General features: G+C 43.0%; 1 pseudogene; it reads right to left on the bottom strand.

Annotated features, from left to right (window-relative positions):
• Positions 1–550: 550 nt before the first annotated feature.
• On the bottom strand, positions 551–721 carry LOC140488216 (U2 spliceosomal RNA; annotated as a pseudogene).
• Between the last annotated feature and the right edge of the window lie 24,006 nt (positions 722–24,727).

Below are 24,727 nucleotides of genomic sequence, written 5' to 3'. Positions count from 1 at the left end.
TGAACAGGAAGGATTTAGAAGGATATGGACCAATGCTGGCAAATGGGACGAAATTAGGTTAGGATATCTGGTTGCCATGGACGAGTTGGGCTGAAGGATCTTTTTCTGTGCTGCACATCTCTCTGACTCTGTGCCTTAAATACATCAGATCTTTGCTTCACATTGTTCTTAAAATCTCTCATTTAATACATCAAAGTGACTCTCATCATCATCAAAATCCGAACTGTTGATTACTTCAATAGCTTCATGTTCTCCCTTTTGTTTTCTGAAATGCCGTTTGCCATTAGGTAGAGCTGGTGGGCAACTTTGTAAAACTTCTGTTGTTGGGAATTGGAGTTGGTGGGAAGGGGCAGCATGTACCAGGGATGAAGTGACAACATTAAGAGTGAGTGCTGAACATAACACGCAGAAAGACTCAAACGAATCGGATGGTAGAACAAGCTGATTAGCACGAAGGCAAGTCTGACTTGACTAACCGAAAGCTTTCCGCATTCGGATCATAAAGAATACAACATATAAAAAATAAATCTACTGTTCGCCTTTTTTAGTGGGGACGTGCACCATTCCCCGAAACACTGCAATACTGGGATGATGCGTGAAGTTATCGGAGCAAGCTCCTGACACAACTTCGTCCTGCAAAAATCAGATTAATATTCAGTCCCTAAATCAGGGACTTATCAGATATTAAAACTGACAAGAACTTTTTTTTTTTCAAAAATATACTTTATTCATAAAATGATTTGATGGTCTGTACATTGGATCATGCCATACATATGTCCATATTTACAAACACAGATTCGACTTTATTCTTGTCCTTTACAATCCTGTGCATTTTTTCAATCTTGTATATATACATATATTTGGCTGAGGCATCAGCAGAGCCCAAAAAAACGTCTGTATGGGCCCCCTGTTCTTCTTTCGGCAAGCCGATCTTACACGGTGGTCTTTCCCCACCGCGCCTTGGTGGCAGCTGCCCCAAGCTTCAGCGCGTCCCTCAACACGTAGTCTTGGACCTTGGAATGTGCCAGTCTGCAACACTCGGTCGGGGTCAACTCCTTCAGCTGGAAGATCAACAGGTTTCGGACCGCCCAGACAGCGTCCTTCACCGAGTTGATGATCCTCCAGGCGCAGTTAATGTTCGTCTCGGTGTGAGTCCCGGGGAACAGGCCGTAGAGCACGGAGTCCCGCGTCACGGCGCTGCTCGGGACGAACCTCGACAAGCACCACTGCATTCCTCTCCAGACTTCCTCTGCATAGGCACATTCCAGAAGGAGGTGTGTGACAGTCTCGTCCCCCCCGCAGCCACTTCGAGGGCAGCGTGCGGTGCGGCAGAGAGTCCAGGCGTGCATGAAGGATCTCACAGGCAGAGCCCTTCTCACCACCAGCCAAGCCACGTCTTGGTGCTTGTTGGAAAGTTCTGGCGATGAGGCATTCTGCCAAATGGCTTTGACAGTCTGCTCAGGGAACCGCTCGACAGGATCCGCCCTCTCCTTTTCCCGAAGGGTCTCAAGGACGCTACGTGCTGACCACTTCCTGATGGACTTGTGGTCAAAGGTGTTTTTCCTCATAAATTTCTCCACGAAGGACAGGTGATACGGAACGGTCCAACTACTCGGAGCGTTCCGCAGCAGCGAGGCCAGGCCCATCCTTCGCAACACCGGGGACAGGTAGAACCTCAGTACGTAGTGACACTTGGTGTTTGCGTACCGGGGATCCACGCACAGCTTGATGCAGCCACACACAAAGGTGGCCATCAGGGTGAGGGTGGCATTGGGCGTGTTTTTTCCCCCATTGCACCGGTCTTTGTACATTGAGTCTCTTCGGACCCGGTCCATCTTTGATCTCCAAATGAATTGGAAGATGGCCCGGGTGACTGCGGCGGCACAGGTCCTGGGGATAGGCCAGACCTGTGCACATATAGCAATACTGCGAGGACCTCACACCTGATGACCAGGTTTTTTCCCGCGATGGAGAGCGACCGTTGCCCCCATCTGCCTAGTTTCTGTCTCATCTTCCTGATCCGCTCCTCCCAGGTCTTGGCGCACGCCCCAGCCCCCCCGAACCAAATACCCAGCACCTTCAGCTGGTCAGTCCTGACGGTGAAGGGGATAGAGGATTGGTCGGCCCAGTTCCCGAAGAGCATGGCCTCGCTCTTGCCTCGGTTTACCTTGGCCCCCGAGGCCCGTTCGAACTGGTCGCAGATGCACACGAGTCTGTACACGGACAGTGGATCCGAGCAGAAAACAGCGACGTCATCCATGTACAGGGAGGCCTTAACCTGCAGGCCCCCGCTGCCAGGAATAGTCACCCCTCTCAGGCTCGCATCCTTCCTGATGGATTCGGCAAATGGCTCTATGCAACACACAAACAAGGCGGGTGAGAGGGGGCATCCCTGCCTGACTCCAGATCTTACAGAGAAGCTATCTGATTCCCACCCATTGATTGAGACTGCACTGACAATGTTGGTGTAGAGCAGTCTGATCCAATTTCCGATTCCCTCCCCAAAGCCCATTTTGGAGAGGACATCCCTCATATATGTATGCGATATCCTGTCAAAGGCTTTCTCCTGGTCCAGGCTGATGAGGCAGGTGTCCACCCCTCTGTCCTGCACATCGGCGATCGTATCCCTGAGGAGTGCGAGACTCTCAGAGATCTTCCTGCCCGGTACAGCACAGGTTTGGTCCGGGTGGATCACCGATCCCAGAGCAGACCTGATCCGGTTGGCGATGACCTTTGACAAGATTTTGTAGTCTGCATTTAACAGTGAGATCGGTCTCCAATTTCTAATTTCCTCCCTCTCCCCCTTCCGCTTGTAGACGAGGGTGATGATGCCTTTCCTCATGGATTCACTCATGGTACCTGCCCGAAGCATACTGACATACACCTCCAGCAGGTCCTGGCCGATCAAGTCCCAAAGAGCGGAATAAACCTCGACCGGTAAGCCGTCGCTTCCGGGAGTTTTATTCTTTCCGAAGGACTCGAGGGCCTTGGTCAGTTCATCCAGAGATAGCGGCTGGTCCAGCCTCTCTCGTGTTCCGTCATCTAGGACCTCCGTGATGGAGGACAGGAACGGCTGGGAGGCCGCGCTGTCGGTCGGCTTCGAGTCATACAGGCTGGCGTAGAAGGATTTGCTGATCCTCATGACGTCAGCCTGAGATGACGTTACCGAGCCATCTTCTTTCTTCAGGCTGCTGAGTACGGAGCTCTCTTTGTGCACCTTCTGGAAGAAGAAACGCGAGCACGTCTCGTCCTGCTCCACCGAGCGGACCCTGGACCGGAAGATTATCCTGGAGGCCTCCGAGGCAAAGAGCGAGGCTTGCTGGCCCTTCACCTCCTTGAGGTCCTCCATGACATCCACCCCCATCGTCTGCAGCAGGAGCAGGTTCTGCATACTTTCCTGGAGCTGGGACAGTTTTCCCCGCCTCTCTCTCGCCTCCTGGACACCTTTGAGGATAAAGAACCTCTTGATGTTCCCTTTTACCGTTTCCCACCAGTCCGCTGTCGACTCAAAGAGGGGCTTCACGGTTCTCCAACCTGCGTAATCCCTCGAGCTCTTCGATGTTTCCCGGGGTCAACAGCTTAGTGTTCAGTTTCCACGTTCCCTTGCCCGCCCGCTGTTCGTCCTGTAGGTGACAGTCGGCCAGCAGGAGGCAGTGGTCAGAGAAGAACACCGGCTTGACGTCGGTGGATCTGACCGAGAGCGTTCGGGACACAAACAGGTAATCTATCCTTGAGCGGATAGACCCGTCTGCCCGTGACCAGGTGTATCTACGCTGCGCTCCGTCTGCAGGGGCGCTGAAGACGTCGTGCAGCTTGGCGTCTTTGACCGTTTCCATCAGGGCCCTGGACGTAGCGTCCGGTTTACTGTCCCCCCCGCCGGATCGTCCATCAGCATCAATGATGCAGTTGAAGTCTCCGGCCAGAATGACCGGCCTGGACGTAGCCAGCAGCAGTGGAAGCTGTTGCAGGACGGCCAACCGTTCACTCTTACCCACTGGGGCGTACACGTTGATTAGTCTCACGGGAGCGTTTCTGTATTTGACGTCCACGACGAGGAGGTGCCCGCCCACCACCTCCTTAACCTCGGAGATGGTGAAGTTGCCTCCCCGCAACAGGATACCCAGGCCGGAGGCGCGGCTATCGTTGCCCCCCGACCACACTGACGGCCCGTGGGCCCACAAGCTCGACCATCTCCTGTAACTGCTGAGGTGCGGTATCCCACACTCCTGCAGAAACAGGATATCGGCTTTGACGTTGGCCAGGAAGGCCAGCATTGAAACACATCGCGTAGCCGCTTTAATGCTACGCACATTTATGCTGGCAATTTTAAACCCCATTTTAACAGTTTACGGGGTTACCAGTGTCCATTCTCTTCTGGTCTTGCTCCAGTGGGGTAGCTGCGTGCATCCCCGTGGTGACAGCAAACTGCTGGACCTTCCCAGGGCTGAGGTAGTTGTCCGGCTCCACGCTGGAGTCATTTCCCCGCTCTGGTGTCATCGTGTTAGCCCCAGGGTCCGCATCACCCCGTTCTCCATCTGACAGCAGGGCTGTCACTGGGACGCTGCTCCCAGTTCCCTGGAGCTGTGGGCCGGTGGGTACCCCTTGGTTCTCACCGGGTAGGGGGAGGCCTTCACCCATCCCCTCAGAGGGATCACCTTTTCCTTCTTGGGCGGTGTTGCCCTCCTTTCTCCCCACGGTGCTCTGCCTCTTCCTCCGGAGGCGACCCTTCTTCCGCCCGTCCTCACCCTCGGAGGAGCTGCCGGTATCCTCCTCTTGGAGGTGTCTTTTCCCCCTTCGCTTGGTGGCTTTGGGGCCCTCGAGAGGTTTCCTTTTCCTGTTTTTAACGATAATCCACTGCTCTGCCTCCTTTGATCCCTCCTCTTCCATTTCCTCCGTCTGTCTTGCAGGAGCTTGGGTCGGCTGCTGCATCTCCCCGCTGTCTGCCGCCTGCTCCTCTACAACCTTCCCTTCCTTCTGGGTGCCTCCAGGCACCGTTCCTTTGCTGATTCGCGGCACCTCGTTAGACTTTGTCGGTCCGCGGCTCGTGTTGCCACCTCCAGCCATCTGTGCGTAGGTGGCGGCTGCTCGTCTTGGGCAGGCCTTGTACATGTGGCCCGCCTCCCCGTACAGGTTGCAGCTCTTTTCCTCCCGACAGTCCTTTGTCAAGTGACCCTCCTGTTTACAGTTCCTGCAGATGGTCACTTTGCAATCCACCGCCACGTGTCCCGACTTCCCGCAGGTTCGGCACACTTTGGGCTGCCCTGCATATGTCAGGTAGCCTCTGCTCCCTCCGATTGCGAAGCTCGAGGGTGGGTGGAGGATGTTCCCACTGTCATCGGCCCTCAGAGTTACCTTGACCTGCCTCTTACTGGTCCAGATCCCAAAGGGGTCGATCACATCGGTGGCTTCTCCCTCGACTTGGACGTACCTTCCCAGGAAGGTCAGGACATCAGCCGCTGGAACGTAGGGGTTGTACATATGGATTGTAACAACCCGGTTCCTCTGTGCAAGAAGCACACACAATGGGGTCGCCGACAAGATGGAGAACAGCGGCTCCCCTTCCTTCTCCTTGAAGACCTTCAGGAGCTGTTCGCACTGCTTCATTCTTCTGAAGGTCACATCGAAGTAGCCTGCCCCAGGGAAATCCTGCAGGCAGTACACGTCAGCGGCTGCAAGGCCGCAACACTCCAGCAGAACTTTCTTCACAAACACCGTCCGATCCACCGGTGTGTGCTCCTCCACCTTCTTCACAGTCACCCTGACTGTGTTCCGAATGCCCTGGCCCGGGCGGCGAGTGGCTGCTGAGGCCATAGCTCTGAGGTTGGCTGGTCCCTGAATTGGCGTTAGGCCGAAGCCAGCATGAAGATCCACCAAGAGCAGGTCAGCACAACCAAACGATCCTCCAACGTCCAATCACGATCCAGCGATGGTCTCCAGCAGCTCCGACGACTCGCAACACGACCCCCGCAGTTTTTCCCCCGCCAGCACGCTTGTGCTGCGTCGAACCTCCAACACTCGAGCAGAATCTCTTCCTCTGGTCCTCAGGAACGACACATATTCCGAGCCAAAAGGCCGAGAAACGATACTTGTCGTCTCCCTGACTACCTTAGGACCCAGCCGCTTCCTACATTTACCATCAGCCTGACTGTGAACAAAGACCTATAGCTCACGGCTGACAGTTTCATTGCTGCCTAGTCATTTCCAGATATTCTGACCAGAGTAAACGATCCGTTTGTCCAGGTGAATTCATTTAATCGTTTCTATGAAACTGTTTGATAGTGAATGTAGATGACCAGCAATGTACCAATCAGCTACGCTGGGGCCGAGTATACGTCACTAACAAGCCGGTAGTGTGTCTCTGACAGAGTATCAATGAGATTGCAGCAACCCACTGGAACAGAGCTGGACACAGGGAATGGTGCAGCACAGAGGGATGTACTGCAGCCTCTCATTGTCTGCGTCAGCTGTCACTCTGTATGGGCTCCTTCCCTAGTCCCACTCACCATGCTTTTCCCGATGATTGAATCCGGCTCCAGTGGCCCCTCAGGCAGTGCACAGCCAATAGTAACTACTGAATGAAGATGGTAGGGATTTACCTACTTACCTTGATGAAATGTGACATTCGTTCAAAAATAATTAACCTCAACTCCCCGCCATCATGTATCTATGCCATGATTTGGAGATGCTGGTGTTGGACTGGGGTGTACAAAGTTAAAAATCACACAACACCAGGTTATAGTCCAACAGGTTTAATTCTGTTGGACTATAACCTGGTGTTGTGTGATTTTTAACTTGATATATGCAATTGCCTGGAGTTTGTGCTGTTCCATTCTCTGGTATAAACAAACTGAGCTGTTAATGGTAACAATTCCTGCCTCTCCACAAGGCAAATCAAGGCAAACAATTGAAACGGGTTCTAATTCTGATCGAGTACTATCACTGCCTGGAAATATTAGGCGACTGTTCTGAACGGAAATCCTTAGACTAATCCATCCATCTTGTATTATGTCAACTCTGATCTCCAAACCATTAAACTCTGCCAACCCCGTCAATTGAAATTAACAGAACCATGGTGGACCTGAAGTTCGATCGAGTGAATCAGCAACAAGTGATTTGGCTTTGACTCCAAATACTCGAATTGCAATTTGCTACATTAGAATTGCAAATCAAGATTCACAGAGTCGTGGAGTTGTACAGCACGGAAATAGACACTTTGTTTTAGTGGCTGGCATCCATCAGATAACTTGGATAAACCTAGTCCCAGTTATCAGCATCTGAATCCAGATGCTTTTCAAGTGTTGTAATTGTACCCGCCTTACAAACATCTACTCCATCCACCACCGATGCTGAGTTGAATCAAGGTGCACTGCAAACGTTTCCCAAAAATCCTTCGACAACACCTTCCAAACCGACAATTATTTCCACTTCGAAGGACACCTCCAATTTTGGTGTAATTTGCAAACTTACTAAATATACCTCCTATCGCTATATTGAGACACTCAGAAACACATACATATACACAGACAGACACCCATACACACACACAAAGACACACATATCCCAAACAAACATGCACAAGCAGGCAGTCACACACACATATTCACAGCTATTGCCAAGGACAGCAAAAGTGAAGACTTTAATAGAATTCATTTTTTCCTAAAACTAAATGACAAATTGGTAAATGTTCAGGAATGTGTGAGCTTACTGGAAATTTGTGCATAATTTTCCCTGGATATCTTGCCTTTAACAAATTTGTAAACTAAACAAGCAAAAAGTGGTCTGCTTAGCAGATTGTGAGACTCTTTTGAAAGGATGAAGGCTGTACTGTATTCCCGTTGAAATAAAAACCAGCAATGTGTTAAAAAATACATCCAAAGAACTGTGATTGCTGGAAATCAGAAACAAATTCAGAAATTGACTGAGTAACTCAGCAAGTCTGGCAGCATTTGTGGAGAGAAAACAAAGTTAATATTTTGGGTCCAATGACTCTTCTTCAGTACTGCGTTTTTCCAGCAATTGCAGATTTTGGTTCCACCATTCCATTTACCTTCTCTATTACTCACTGAACTCCAATGTCAGCTTTTTCTGATTCACAGATGTGGAATTCCAAATCCCTCTGTTATGTAGCTATCTGCAGTATTTCTCCATTTAAATAATATTAAACTCTTCCATTTTTCCTGACTTTCTCCTCCTTATATTCCACATGCCAAGTTTTCACCCACACATTTAACCTATCTAGAATGTTCTGCAGACACTGACATTCTCCCCACTTGCCTTCCTACTGATTTACAAACTTGGTGACAGTACATTCACTTCCCTCACCCAAGTCATTATTAATATGTTGTCCCAGGACTGTGGCACTCCACTAGAAACTGGTTGCCATCTATACCAGCTGCTCAGCCATGCATTCATCTGCTCTATCGTCCTATTCCTGTCCTCACTAGCTTGTAACACCGTGAGTAATCCAGATATTATTACTCTCGAAGACCTCCTTTTTAAATTCCTGTCTAACACTCTATTTTCTCCCTTCAGAAAATCATCCTTTTTCCTTCCTATTGTTCCAATGTGTACAATGACCTCCTGCTGATCCCTCTCCCCTGAGAGAATATTCTGCACCCTCTCGGAGACATCCTTGATCCTGCACCAGGGAGGCAACACATAATTATGATTTTTTGTTGCTGGCCACAGAAACGTCCGTCTGTGCCTCGGACTAGAGAGTGTCTGAACACAATCAATCTCTTTTTAGATTAGATTACTTACAGTGTGGAAACTGACCCAACAAGTCCACACCGCCCCGCCGAAGAGCAAACCCACCCATACCCCTACATCTACCCCTTACCTAATAATAAGGCAATTTAGCATGGCCAATTCACCTGAACTGCACATCTTTGCAGTGTGGGAGGAAACCGGAACACCCGGAGGAAACCCACGCAGACACGGGGAGAATGTGCAAACTCCACACAGAGAGTTGCCTGTGGCAGGAATTGAACCCAGGTCTCTGGCGCTGTGAGGCAGCAGTGCTAACCACTATGCCACCGTGCCACCCATAAACCTGACATACCCCATAAACCTGCCACTCTTGAAACCTGACATACCCCATCTCAATACCAGAAACTTGGCTGTTTGTGCTCAATTAGAACTGTTGAATGAAAGAGTTTTCTCTGCAAGAACGACATGAAGATGTTCAAGGTCCTCTAAATACCATTGAGCAGAATACTCTTCATTACGGGTCTTATTGTCTTAAACCGATGATTTTTATGACCTTGGTGTTTTGGTGACTGATGTGTTTTCAAACCATGTGCAATGCATAAGGATTTCTTTCAATTTCTTATAAGAAAAAAAACTGCTTTCCATGTTGATTTCTAATTATTTTTTACTCTCGAGTTATTTGTCGATGTGCAATAATCACAAAATTATGGAAGATCCCTGTATCTTATGTTCACTGCAATGTGCACTTTCACTATCTACTTATTTATTTCATACGTCTGACATGAATGTCTAAACATTGGCCATGAACAAAAAGTTGTAAATTAAAGCTACATCTCAATAAGCAAACCAATGGATGGAAACATGTAATTCTTGTAATCCTGCATTTTTGAACCAAAAGCAATTCTGCTGAATAATCACTGAATGGCTCATTTTTGTGAATCATAAAGCTAGCTACCATATTATATTTCTCAGTTTACTGAACTAAATGAATACCCAATCATCATCACAACAAAGTGCTTTTAAAATATTGAATCTTTTTTTTAGATTACAACGTAATTTTCCAGTCACTGCCATGACAGTAATTTGCACAGTTATTGGAGTTAGTCTTTCTAACAAATATAGTGCGATTCGCATTTTAATTCCATCAATTGTTTCTTCGAACGAACACTCCAACTTAAAAATCAATTTACTGTTTAGGTGAACGATCCCATAATGGAACCAATGACTTCCCATTCGATGCCTCATTGTAAATATATGATAATTGCTCATTTGAATGATCGTGGTAATCTCAGCCTGAAGCGTTCAGAGAACTGTAATTACTTTTCATTAGAATGACTCCAGGTCGTTTCTCCACATTGCTCAGTGAAATAATTAACTGAAATTTCTCAGTATTCTTAAATGAAATGATATTATTTTGGCAATTCAATTGTTGCTATTATCTAATCATTGTTCAATATAGTTCAAAGTATTACTACGAAATTATGGCTCATAAATTAAATAAAGTAAAGATTTTGCAGTGGGCATTGTGAATATCAATTTTTATTTTGACCGTGGAAACAGTTGAATTGATTTAATTATGTTTAACTTCAATGTTAACATTTACTGTATCTATAAACACAATACAAGTTAATCACTTTTCATGGAACAAAATCATTTAAAATTCTCATTTATTTTCCTAATCATTTATGTTGCAAATGCATATTAATTTTCTTTTCATTCTGTGATAAAAAGCATTGAACATATAGAACTATTTGATTGATTAAGTTTCGTTCATCAGTGTACACTGATCAAATGATTCGGTTTTTTCTTATCATGAATAATCACGAGATTCATATTTAATTAAAGTCATTATTGCTTTGTTACATCATTACTGTAAATTACTAATTCGGTTTGTCAGTTCATTACACACAGGACATACGCAATTAATTCCCATTCAAATAATTACAAGAAACATCTGATTAATTTTCATTTGAGTTGCCGCCGTAAATATATGACTATACACTTGCCCTTCCCGGATGGTAACATTATGACGGGTTTTTGTGGAGCTCTGACAGTTTCTCTATGACAACATCAGGAGGAATGATTTCAATTTCCACCTTCAGCGGAGATGTGTCAGAGCAGTTCGGAAATTATAAAAAGGAAAATATTAACAGTCGAAATTCCTCTTCAGCAAAATAACCAAATGCAACTTCATTTTATTCATTGGTCAGCTGATCACCTACATTTGTAACTAAACATTGCAATTCATCTAAATACTGGTATGTGCATTGATCAAATTAAAGTTCTAATTATTAGTCATTCATGAATTGTCAGGAATTTGTTTTTATTTTCCATTCACCTTTTCATATTGAATGTAAGATTGATATGCTGTGAAACTATTAGCGTGTTTTCATTTGAACATTAATTTCTCTGTCTCTCTCTCTCTCACTCACGTATCTCACTTCATGCATGATGGCTTCAAAGTACCTTGCTAAACTTAAAGATTTTGTTGACTTTAAGTAGTATCTTTAGCACTCACCTATCAATTTAATCCAAAATCATAGAATCATAGAGTCATAGAATCCCTACAGTGTTGAAACAGGCCATTTGGCCCAACAGTCCACACTGACCATCCAAAGATTAACCCACCCAGACACTCCTTTGCTCGATTACTCGACATTTCCCCTGACTAATACACCTAACCTAGGTAAAAACAATGACTGCAGATACTGGAAACCAGAGTTTAGATTAGAGTGGTGCTGGAAAAGCACAGCAGTTCAGGCAGCATGCGAGGAACATTAAAATCGATGTTTTGGACAAAAGCCCTTCATCAGGAATACAGGCTGCATTCCTAATTAAGGGCTTTTTCCCAAAACGTCGATTTTACTGTTCCTCTGATACTGCATGCATTGCTGTGCTTTTCCAGCACCACTCTAACAAAATCTAATACACCTAACCTAAACATCCGTGAACATTATGGGCAATTTAGCATGGCCAAGTCACCTCAGCTGCACATTTGTATACTATCACAATGTTATTGAAATCAATGCTCACACAAAGCACGATACATAAAGCCACACAATGGTCTTCATGACCATCTAATTACTGTTCAGGAAATCATCTGAGTAATTGTCTTATTGTTCCTGAGATTAATCACCACAGTAAGCGTCTGGTCATCATTCCCTCCAATAAATACAATGGGTGTCTCTGAAATTTCTGTTCAGTAATTATTCATGATACTTGTTGCTCAAAGCAGTGTCTGTTCTTATTTACGAGTGGCCAATGATTCTAACAGCCATTGATCTTGATCATATTGTTACTGAGCGCAATAACCACAGTAAACATCTGGTTATCATTTTGCGAACAAATACAAGAGCTATCAACTTACTTTTCAATTCAGTAATTACACATGATACTTGTTGCTGAAAGTGGTATTTATTCTTTATGACAATTGGCCGACGACACTGACAGCAAGACATGTTGATAGTCCTGATTTGTTCATATTTTCAAAAAAGTTTTCAGGCCATGTATTTCAAAAAGAAGTAATTTGACTTCGTCCAAATTTAAATGTAAACGTTTTCAGATATTTTCCATTCAAAGTGTTTATTTGCTTATTCAGATCGAACTTGAATCTTGCCTCTGTAAATTGAATTTATTGTATTTTCCATTCGTGGAAGTACTCATTACTTGGTACTCATTTTCATCTTAAATCTGATGGAAATTTGAAATACTGATTTCAGTGAAAATTGTATGAATTATACATGAGTGGTCTCTAAAAGAAAATCACAGAAGGCTAGATAGAATTCTTGAACAGCCTGTATATTTGAATAAAAGAAAACATTCCTTCTAAAAAACAAAGTTAAAAATTACTCAACACCAGGCTATAGTCCAACAGGTTTATTTGGAAGCACTAGCTTCCGCCTGATGATGGAGCAGCGCTCTGAGAGCTAGTTCAGCAAAATAATCCTGTTGGACGATAGCCGTGGTGGTGTTTGATTTTTAACTTTGTACAGCCCAGTCCAACACTGTCGCCTCCAAATCACTCCAAATCAAAACAGTCCTAAGTCTGTGGTTTAACAGCTTAACATTCCTGCAACTAGATTATAATTCTCAGTTTATCAATCTTAATAAATATTTAATCAATGTCATTTTTAATTCCCGGAAAACATCCAATCGTTTTGTTTGTGAAAACACAAATTTTAATTGAAAATTCATTGTTATCACAATATGTGAATTATATTTTAACTCTCCAGTGATGTGAAGTGACCCTTGGACTGAAATTGGACGTTCTAAATTCACCTACAGGCAGAGAAATCGGGACAAATACAAAATTAGTTAAACTAAGTCAAACAGCAGCTGGAATCAATCAGCTCCAGGGTGAATCAGATTTTCTTCCACCTTGACTTCCAGCCAGTGCCTGAGCATTATACACCTCGCTTGCAAATGTCAACAATGAAGGGTTTTCACACCAACACATTGGATTCTTTAAATCCAGCTCATAACCATATGTGGACGTTTGTCACAAAATTATTAATCATTTTACAAATCATGGAAAATATCTCAAAGCTCTTGAAATAAAAGTAATCACTGCACATAAAGCCACACGATGGGATTCAAGGCCACCTCACTACTGTTCAGTGCAAAACCTTTTGTCAGTATTGTATTGTTCTCAAGATGAATAGCCACAGCAAACATCACGCTTTCACAACATCTCAAATATATACAAGATACCTTCTTATAATTTACACACTACATCTTCGCCACCCCAATAATCACACTTCATTGTTTACGATGAAGGATGCTGAAAGTAGCATGTTTTGAGGTAAAGGAATTCCTAAATATAGGCGAGTTTTCTGATAGGGTTCCTCAGTCATCATGATAAAAATGTAATTGCGGCTCAGCACATTGTAACAAATCCCCATTAAACTTTTTCATGTATTTAGTCAGAGACAATGTTTAAAAAATTCCTCTGTAAATGCTGCTGACTGTTTTTTGCTATAATTCCCGTGTTCCTTGTCTAATTATTTTCTTTGTAATGCTTACACAAATGTGTGAATATTGATGACAAGAAAATTTGCATGGATTATATATTGTATTTCTACAGAAGAAAAGCTGAGTCAGCAAGTACAGATTGCAGGAGTATCTGAGAATGTTGAATGATTAATAATGACTGCATAGCTAATGTATTTTCCAAAACATCATGCCAGCATTCTAATGCTCAGTTCACTGATACTAATTATTATGTAATCCATATCACAGCAAACCCGCTTGGAAATATTGAATCACCTTAATGTGTCAGTGTTCTAAAATAGATTACCAATTCATTATTAGTTCAACAATCACACAGTAATTCAGTTTAGGTATTGTAACAAATATCGTGAGATTCATATTTCAATTTAAGTCACTATTTTGTAGTGCCAATTTTACAAAGAAAAATGGATCTTTTATTCCAGGTCAACACAACCACAAACCAAGCAATGATTCATCATCCAACACTGACAGGAAATATCTGATATCTTCTAATGTGAATGCTCACAGAAATCATTGGATTAATATTCGGTCTTACAAATGAAGATACGCCTGATTGTTTTAGACTCCAATAATTAATGTTCAATTCTACATGTAACAGATAGCAATATGACATTTCTAATCATTTTTTTGTTTGCAGTGACCAGTTTTAACACTAATTGTTACTTATATCTAATATTTAATCATTGATCAAATCCGGTATAATCGGCTTTAAGTCTGGAAATAAGTCTCAGTGACCTAAGCATATTGCATGGTACTGTTTCCTAATGGTAGCGAATGTTGATTTTTATTTTAATGCTGAAATCCTTGTTGATTTGCTGCTGTAGGGATGCCCTGAGCAGCCTGCCTTGGAATTAAAACACAAATAGTGGAGAGTAGATTAACAAGACTAACAGTCTTTTACAGTCTTAATGGAAAAAAAGAACATTTTGCACAATCCTACTCCAATTCCATAAGTATGCCATTCCAGACAGTCATATTCCAGATAGTGATAAGAGAATGCCAGCATACAGAAAAATGACCAACCCTGACTTCATTAATGAAAGAATGATTGCCCCAGTGAATGAATAAACACCAGTTGTAGGATAGAGCCCAGCTAACTTCCACAGCTGCTATCAGGGAAGCAGACAGAGTTTGATTGTCAGAAATAGTTACTATTTTAAAGTTGCTCAGAACATTTAAGAAGTTTCTAATTACATACTCTTGAGAATAGTGAATAAGGCAGAGTGATAGACCCATAGGACTGCAGCAATTAATTTTGTAATCTGCGGAAATAAAATGCACAGAGAGATCCCAAGGCAGTCGATTATAGCACCTGTAAACACCATGAAACAAGAGGAAGCTGGGGCTATCCATAGCGATGTCCATCTAAGATTAGGTTTTCTACAGGATCGGGTGTCAGTATAAGGAGGGAAGGACTGTAACCACGTTGCATGTGGCCATTGTAATACAGAAAGTGTGCAAAAATACTGTTTTTTACTGTAAACGTTACAGTGTGTCATGGACCTCCCTGCCGAACTTGGCCTCGGGGGATGATCCCTTCATTAACTGATTTCAGCACGTGTAAACATTTTCCACTTGCCTGAGTACTGCCGATCTCCTGAGTCTTCATTCCCTGTCAGGGGAAGTCACTCCTACAGCTATGGTGACATTTAAATTCAATACAAACAATTATTATCTGTGAAATTATTACTTGCAGAGCGATATCATTTTCATGTTAAAATTGTTTTACTTTTTTCGTGTGCAAAAAAACAATGTAGGTACATCTATTTGTTATTTACTTCAACTAATACTAAATTTTAAATTATTGAAAAGACTACACTGGGTGTGTGGGGGGAGGGGGGGAAGAACGATTTTTCAGCTAAAATGTCACATTAAGTTAAAGTAAAGACATTTTTCAAATCATGTGACCACCAAAATGATATTTATTTTAATTTAATTTTGAGATAGTTTCATTTTCTTCCAACATTAGTTGTCAGTGAACAATAATCACACAATTATTAGTCATTTGCGACAAAATGACTTCCTGTACCAAATATCATTAACCCGATGTGTTGTTCATAATAATGCTCACTTTCCCGGCATAATAATTTTCTTCCTAGTTCTGACATTTGTCTAAACATTTATCATGATAAAGGTTACATTAATAAAATAGACAAGAACCGACCAAAAATAATTGAACTGTGTTCAATCGTTGCTGAGTTTTTTTTAATTATTAAAGTCACGTTTTATATTTTAATTTTCAGTTTATTAATCTTAATGAATATACAATCGTCATCAGTGCAAAGTGTATTCAAAATATTAAGTCAATTTATCTATCAGGATTTTAGAAACAATGATCAAATACAATAATTACGCAATACTTTAACTTAGGCTTGATAACAAGAACAATTTGCTTTTAATATCTTTCATATTTCTTAGTGTGAGTGCTACAATATTAAAACCTGTTCGATTAGGCCAATATACCCACAAAAGACCAATAATTGCCATTGCAACATCATTTGTAAATATCTGACTTTTGCTTATTTGAAAGATCACAGTCTTTTCAGCAATTGGAATTGAGAGAACACCAGTTAATTTACACTGCAATATTTCTCTTCGTTTCTGAACATTACTCAGTGGAATAGGAAGAGGAGATACCTCATCATTCTTAAATTCATTAATAAAAGTTTTCAAATCGATTTGTTGCCAATACCTAATAATTGTTCAATTCGGTAAGGGGTGTAATTGTGAAACTATGTTTCCATATAATAACTAATGCAAGGACATTGCAATGTACAATCTCTCAATCACTCTGAATATTGCTTTTCATTTTAAACTTGGAAACACTTTTGAATTGATTTGATTGGAAATCACTGCAATGTTAATATTTATTGTGTTTTTATTCACAATAACAATTGAATATTTTTCATGTGCAAAATCATTCAAATCCCCATGAATTTTTTGATGCATACAAAAAAGGGTTGGCATCTATCTTATTTCATTAAACAATCACAGGAAATGGTGACTTGTTAGAAATCATACATTTTCAGAAAGAATGAAAGTTGTCTTCAGATGATTAGGCACATTGATTGCCCAATTCATCATTTTGTTCCAATTTACGTGTAGATCAAAAACATTTTAATTTGCATTTCAGAAAATGAGAAACTTCTGACCATATAGAATAATTAAATTGATTTTTTGTATATAATGCACACTAATCACATAATCCTGTCAAGCTATCGTTCCACAAGTGATCATAAAATCATGTTTAATTAAGACATTTGTTAACTCCCATCATTATTATAAATTACTACTGAATTTTCAGTAGATTACACACAGTATCCAACCATTTAATTCCAATCCAATTATCACAATAAACATCTGATTACTTTTCAGCCCTGCCCAGCCTGTTTGGGAATGTTATGAAGGAATCTTGTGCAACTCTGGTCGTGTCTCTGTTACCAGACCCGAGGGTACAATTTCAATTCCCACCTTGCACAGAGCTGTGCCAGAGCAGCTCTGAATGTTGATAAGAAAATATCTAAGAATCGAATGAATTGCCTTTCAATTCAACATTAGATATGTTTTCATTTGTTGTTCATTCCAATAATCACAGTATCTGCTATATATTTTCTTCATTCTGCGAATAGCAGAATGTATCTAATTCCACTCAATCAATGTTCTTTGCAAAATATTTGATAATGTTGCACTCACAAAGATGAAATATGCAAAGTACAGATATTCCTTGATTTTCGTTTGTTCTGAAGAGCTGAGTTCAGACTGCACATAGAACTTGATGCTTCAAAGGTATAAATATGAGGAAAAAATCAAGTTCTTCTTCAGTTAAATAAACAAATGCAACTTCCTACTATATATCAATTTTTAGTTATTGATCTGTTTATGAGTTGTCTGAAATTTGTTTTTTGTTTTCCATTCATCTATTTATATTGAATGTAAGATTGAAATGTTGTGAAAATATCCGAGTCCATCCATTTGAAATTGAATTTGCATATTTCTCTCTAATCCAGTTTATTGCATGATGACTTAACTGTGTTTTGTTCAGCAAACCTAGTGAATCATAAAAATTGTCTAATCTTAAATAAGATCTTTCACACCCAGTTATCAGTCTGTTCTGAATTCATGTAAATATCTAAGTTTATTGAAATCAATGTTCACACAAAACAGTGCACATAAAGCGACACAAAGATATTCAGCTGATTACTATTCAGTGGAATAACCTGAGTAAGTATCTTATTGTTCCTGGGACAAATGACAACAGTAAGCATTTATTTACTATTCTATGCAGTTAATGCAATTGATGTGTTATATTTCAGTTCAGTCGTTAATGTTGATTTATATTGTTTAAACCAATAATTCTACTTTGTCACAGATATTGACTATACGGCAATAACGTTGGGAAGCAAATTTTTGTCAATCTAACAATCTTTAAGCTCCTTTTTTATTGTGTGTGTACAAGAGACAATTCAAATTATAACCATTTTTATTACAAATTGAACAAATACTGCATTTTAAATTTGTGAAGTTCCGACATTTTTCAAAAGGGTTAGTCTTCACTATATATGTCATGTTAAAAATCTGCTATTTCAAATCATGCGTGCTACAAAATGATTATTGTTTTCATTTCATTGTAAGAAAAGAACTGCTTTGACCATGTTGATTTTATGGCATTTCTATTCCAATATTTTTCATCATTGTCCAAAAATGACAATATTATTAAAATCGCATATATGCCGCATGTCATTTACTCCATTGTTCAGTTTCAAGCTCACTTTCATGACTTATGAATTTTCTTCCTAATTCTGACACAAATCTTTAAACATTGATCATAATATTGATCATATAAATTGATGAAACATATCTCTACAAGGAATCCGGTGTATGGAAATTCACAATTCTTGTATTACGTACATTTTTTACTTAAAAAAAGAAGAATTTCGCTCAATAATCACAGAATGGCTCATTTTTCTTCAATCCATAAAGCTAGGTACTATGTTTTATTCCTCAGTTTACTGATCTTAATAAATATCCAATCAACATCACAGCAAAGTGCTTTTGTAATATTGAATTATTTTAATTCTTCAAAAGAGCATTCATTATCAAGTCATTGCCATGATAATAATGGCACAATTATTTATAAAAAAGTCTTTTGAACAAGTATAATGAGATTCACATTTACATTTAATCCATTATGTCTGAGTACTAATAGTACAGTATGAAAATGCCTTTATTTTTCAGGTCACCTACCCCACAAAGGAACCAATGAATTCCCATCCAAAGTCATTGCAAATATCTGATGATTGCTTATTTGAATCATCACGGTAATGTCAGCCTTAAAATTCAGGAAAATGTAATTACTTTTCACTAAATTAATTCTAGTTCATTTCCAGACATTGCTCAATCACTTGCAAAAAGAGATTTTTCATTATTCTTGAATGCATTGACAGACTTTGATAATTCAAGTGTTGCTGATTTATTTAATAAAAAATAATGATTATTCAATCTAGTAGATTGCGCAAATGTGGATTTACGGCACAGTACATGAACCACTGTAAAGATATTGCAGTGCACAATCTCTCAATCATTGCAAATATCAATTTTTATTTTACCTGTTGAAACATAGTTGAATTCAATTAATTATATTTGACTTCAATGCTCACATTTATTGTGTTTGTAATCATAATACGACTTACGGATGTTTCATGCAACAAAATCAAATGAAAAAGAATTAGTATCTCTATTCTTTCATTCAACAATGGCAATAAATTTTGATTTTTTAAATTTTGAACATTTTGGAAAGAAGGGATGTTGTCTTCAGTTGAATTCTTGCATTGACTCACTAATTCACTGTGTCCGCTACTTATTCTCTTTGGGTTCCTATGAAAAGAAATTAACTAGTTCTTCTGGTTGTAAATGCCTGGAAAATATTTGAGAATGTTATGGTTTTAAAGGTGACAAGGCGAAGTGATCGTAAGTCATCATTTATTTTGATAGACAGAGCTGGATTCAAACATTTCGAACACACACACACACACACACAGTTATTCTGCTGTGTGACAAGGGGATAAACAAGTCGCTTTCTTCGGCATTCAGTAAATATATGCCACTTCCAATTATTCATTAGTCAGCTAATTACCTACATTTGTCATGAAAAATTGCAATTCGTCTAAATATTGTTATGACCTTTGATCAAATTAAATTTTTAATTATAGTTTATTCATGAATTGCCGGGATTTTGTTTTTTATTGTTTTCCATACACCTATTCATATTGAATGTAAGATTGACATGCCTTGACAATGTCGGAGAGTGTTCATTTGAAACTTTTTTTTTCGTATCGTTCACTGATTTTACTTATTGCATAAGATTACATGGTACCCGGTTAGCAATGCTGCCTCACAGCGCCAGGGACATTCGTTTTATTCACTCCTCGGGTGACAGTGGGCACTTTGCACGTTCTCCCGAAGTCTATGTGACTTTGCTGTGGTGTCCTCCCACAATCCAAAGATGTGCAGGTTAGGTGAGCTGGCACGCTAAATCGCACACTGTGTACAGGGATATGTGTATTAGTAAGCAATAAATGTGAAGAAATATGATCGGGAAAAGTATTTGGGTGGGTTAATCTTTAGATCTTTCAAACAATTGGCCTGTTATTACACTGAGGTGACAGGGGTGCTTTCGTGGCGTTGCTAGTATTATGGTGCGCCCCGAGATCTAACCCATGTTGGAAGTGAAATGGAGGAATCTACAGAGAGGCTACAGAAAGACATCGCATCCATTTGGTTTTCTTTAAATCACTGATGAGCAGGAAAATGCAAACGGGGAGGGCGAGTGGGAAGTGAGGCAGTTGCAGCTCTGGTAACGAACTGCTCCAAAACATGATTTAGGACCTCTGGTGCCAATTCTCGCACGTTGAATAACGACAGACAGCTTCCAAACGGTCAGCGCCGTTGGACTGGTTCAGCCGAAACAGCAGTGGTGGAATTTGAACCTATGCCTCTGTCGAGACTGCAGCCATAATTCAGCGATTTAGACCGCGCGGCCACGCTACCAACACGCCCAGCGCGCCATTTTCTTGCACTTCCAATTGTGCTCCTGCATAGCAACAGCTGCAAACTGACGTGAAAACGGTTCCATGATCCCCCTCCGACTCGCACAGTTGCGGGGATGTGCCCGTCTACAATATCAATTTCTCAGCAGATAACGATAGCCCATCAATCCAGACAAAAATCACTGGTAAGCTGAGTCTATCTTCTCAGACTGGATTCAGCTACAAATGTATCTGTGAGTGCGTGAGAATATATGATCGGTTATGATTGGGTCAAATTACCATGAGCTACTTGACATTACTGCAATTTCAATTCTTGCTTTGCTAAATGATTTCACCCATTGCTCAAAACAGGACAACTTTCACGTTTACACGGAACACGAAACACACTGGACTACAGAAAAAACGCACGAAGCTGAGCAGGCCGTGTCCCAAATCGTACCGTGTAGCATAGTTTCAGTCACTGTGTCTGTTTTGCAGAATAAGGTTCCCAAAGAATGATCCACCCTAAAACCGGAGGTAGCATTACAATCCGAGAACGCTCTCGGTCAGATCCACCGACGTCAAGCCGGTGTTCTTCTCTGACCACTGCCTCCTGCTGGCCGACTGTCACCTACAGGACGAACAGCGGGCGGGCAAGGGAACGTGGAAACTGAACACTAAGCTGTTGACCCCGGGAAACATCGAAGAGCTCAAGAGGGATTACGCAGGTTGCAGAACCGTGAAGCCTCTCTTTGAGTCTCCAGCGGACTGGTGGGAAACGGTAAAAGGGAACATCAAGAGGTTCTTTATCCTCAAAGGTGTCCAGGAGGCGAGAGAGAGGCGGGGAAAACTGTCCCAGCTCCAGGAAAGTATGCAGAACCTGCTCCTGCTGCAGACGATGGGGGTCGATGTCACGGAGGACCTCAAGGAGGTGAAGGGCCAGCAAGCCTCGCTCTTTGCCTCGGAGGCCTCCAGGATAATCTTCCGGTCCAGGGTCCGCTCGGTGGAGCAGGACGAGACGTGCTCGCGTTTCTTCTTCCAGAAGGTGCACAAAGAGAGCTCCGTGCTCAGCAGCCTGAAGAAAGAAGATGGCTCGGTAACGTCATCTCAGGCTGACGTCATGAGGATCAGCAAATCCTTCTACGCCAGCCTGTATGACTCGAAGCCGACCGACAGCGCGGCCTCCCAGTCGTTCCTGTCCTCTATCACGGAGGTCCTAGATGACGGAACACGAGAGAGGCTGGACCAGCCGCTATCTCTGGATGAACTGACCAAGGCCCTCGAGTCCTTCGAAAAGAATAAAACTCCCGGAAGCGATGGCTTACCGGTCGAGGTTTATTCCGCTCTTTGGGACTTGATCGACCAGGACCTGCTGGAGGTGTATGTCAGTATGCTTCGGGCAGGTACCATGAGTGAATCCATGAGGAAAGGCATCATCACCATCGTCTACAAACGGAAGGGGGAGAGGGAGGAAATTAGAAATTGGAGACCGATCTCACTGTTAAATGCAGACTACAAAATCTTGTCAAAGGTCATCGCCAACCGGGTCAGGTCTGCTCTGGGATCGGTGATCCACCCGGACCAAACCTGTGCTGTACCGGGCAGGAAGATCTCTGAGAGTCTTGCACTCCTCAGGGATACGATCGCCTACGTGCAGGACAGGGGGGTGGACACCTGCCTCATCAGCCTGGACCAGGAGAAAGCCTTTGACAGGATATCGCATACATATATGAGGGATGTCCTCTCCAAAATGGGCTTTGGGGAGGGAATCGGAAATTGGATCAGACTGCTCTACACCAACATTGTCAGTGCAGTCTCAATCAATGGGTGGGAATCAGATAGCTTCCCTGTAAGATCTGGAGTCAGGCAGGGATGCCCTCTCTCACCCGCCTTGTTTGTGTGTTGCATAGAGCCATTTGCCGAATCCATCAGGAAGGATGCGAGCCTGAGAGGGGTGACTATTCCTGGCAGCGGGGGCCTGCAGGTTAAGGCCTCCCTGTACATGGATGACGTCGCTGTTTTCTGCTCGGATCCGCTGTCCGTGCACAGACTCGTGTGCATCTGTGACCAGTTCGAACGGGCCTCGGGGGCCAAGGTAAACCGAGGCAAGAGCGAGGCCATGCTCTTCGGGAACTGGGCCGACCAATCCTCTATCCCCTTCACCGTCAGGACTGACCACCTGAAGGTGCTGGGTATTTGGTTCGGGGGGGCTGGGGTGTGCACCAAGACTTGGGAGGAGCGGATCAGGCAGATGAGACAGAAACTAGGCAGATGGGGGCAACGGTCGCTCTCCATCGCGGGAAAAAACCTGGTCATCAGGTGTGAGGTCCTCTCAGTATTGCTATATGTGGCACAGGTCTGGCCTATCCCCAGGACCTGTGCCGCCGCAGTCACCCGGGCCATCTTCCAATTCATTTGGAGATCAAAGATGGACCGGGTCCGAAGAGACTCTATGTACAAAGACCGGTGCAATGGAGGAAAAAACACGCCCAATGCCACCCTCACCCTGATGGCCACCTTTGTGTGTGGCTGCATCAAGCTGTGCGTGGATCCCCGGTACGCAAACACCAAGTGTCACTACTTACTGAGGTTCTACCTGTCCCCAGTGTTGCGAAGGATGGGCCTGGCCTCGCTGCCGCGGAATGCTCCGAGTAGTTGGACCGTTCCGTATCACCTGTCCTTCGTGGAGAAATTTATAAGGAAAAACACCTTTGACCAAAAGTCCATCAGGAAGTGGTCAGCACGTAGCGTCCTTGAGACCCTTCGGGAAAAGGAGAGGGCGGATCCTGTCGAGCGGTTCCCTGAGCAGACTGTCAAAGCCATTTGGCAGAATGCCTCATCGCCAGAACTTTCCAACAAGCACCAAGACGTGGCTTGGCTGGTGGTGAGAAGGGCTCTGCCTGTGAGATCCTTTATGCACGCCCGGACTCTCTGCCGCACCGCACGCTGCCCTCGAAGTGGCTGCGGGGGGGACGAGACTGTCACACACCTCCTTCTGGAATGTGCCTATGCAGAGGAAGTCTGGAGAGGAATGCAGTGGTGCTTGTCGAGGTTCGTCCCCAGCAGCGCCGTGACGCGGGACTCCATGCTCTACGGCCTGTTCCCCGGGACTCACACCGAGACGAACATTAACTGCGCCTGGAGGATCATCAACTCGGTGAAGGACGCTGTCTGGGCGGTCCGAAACCTGTTGATCTTCCAGCTGAAGGAGTTGACCCCGACCGAGTGTTGCAGACTGGCACATTCTGTCCAAGACTACGTGTTGAGGGACGCGCTGAAGCTTGGGGCAGCTGCCGCCAAGGCGCGGTGGGGAAAGACCACCGTGTAAGATCGGCCTGCCTAAAGAAGAACAGGGGGCCCATACAGACGTTTTTTGGGCTCTGCTGATGCCTCAGCCAAATATATGTATATATACAAGATTGAAAAAGGCACAGGATTGTAAATGACAAGGATAAATTTGAATCTGTGTTTGTAAATATGGACATATGTATGGCATGATCAAATGTACAGACCATCAAATCATTTTATGAATAAAGTATATTTTTGAAATATAAAAAAAATCCGAGAACGACAGATTACATTGTGAGGAAGGTCTGACCTCGGAGCCAGTTCGAGATGCCACTTTCCTTGCCTTTTACCTTAACAGTGCAATTTGCTGCAGAGATGTTCACTCCTGGACACGAGCCACATGGATACCAACTGAGTTGGAAACCTGTGCGGGAATCGATGAGAAAAAGCGACTCAATAAAGTTTAACAAGTTCCATGGTGCTTTTTAGAAATGCAGTTTCTGTTCACCTCAATCCAAAAGGCAGTTTCTGAACATAGTAACAGAAGTCAAAAGGTAATTACCTCACCCCACCCCCACTCCGGAAGAGGTGCTAACTGCCCTTGATTGCTTTTTGTTCTCGATGTGAAGAGCTCTCATGCCTGAGTCACCTTCACGTCTCTGGTTGCTGAGTGAATCTTAAAGAAGGACGTTCTC

Source organism: Chiloscyllium punctatum, chromosome 17 (assembly GCF_047496795.1).
Source record: "Chiloscyllium punctatum isolate Juve2018m chromosome 17, sChiPun1.3, whole genome shotgun sequence".
NCBI classification, from domain to species: Eukaryota; Metazoa; Chordata; class Chondrichthyes; order Orectolobiformes; family Hemiscylliidae; genus Chiloscyllium; species Chiloscyllium punctatum.
The sequence above is the reverse complement of the archived record's forward strand: the minus strand, read 5'-3'. Positions and strand labels throughout refer to the sequence as shown.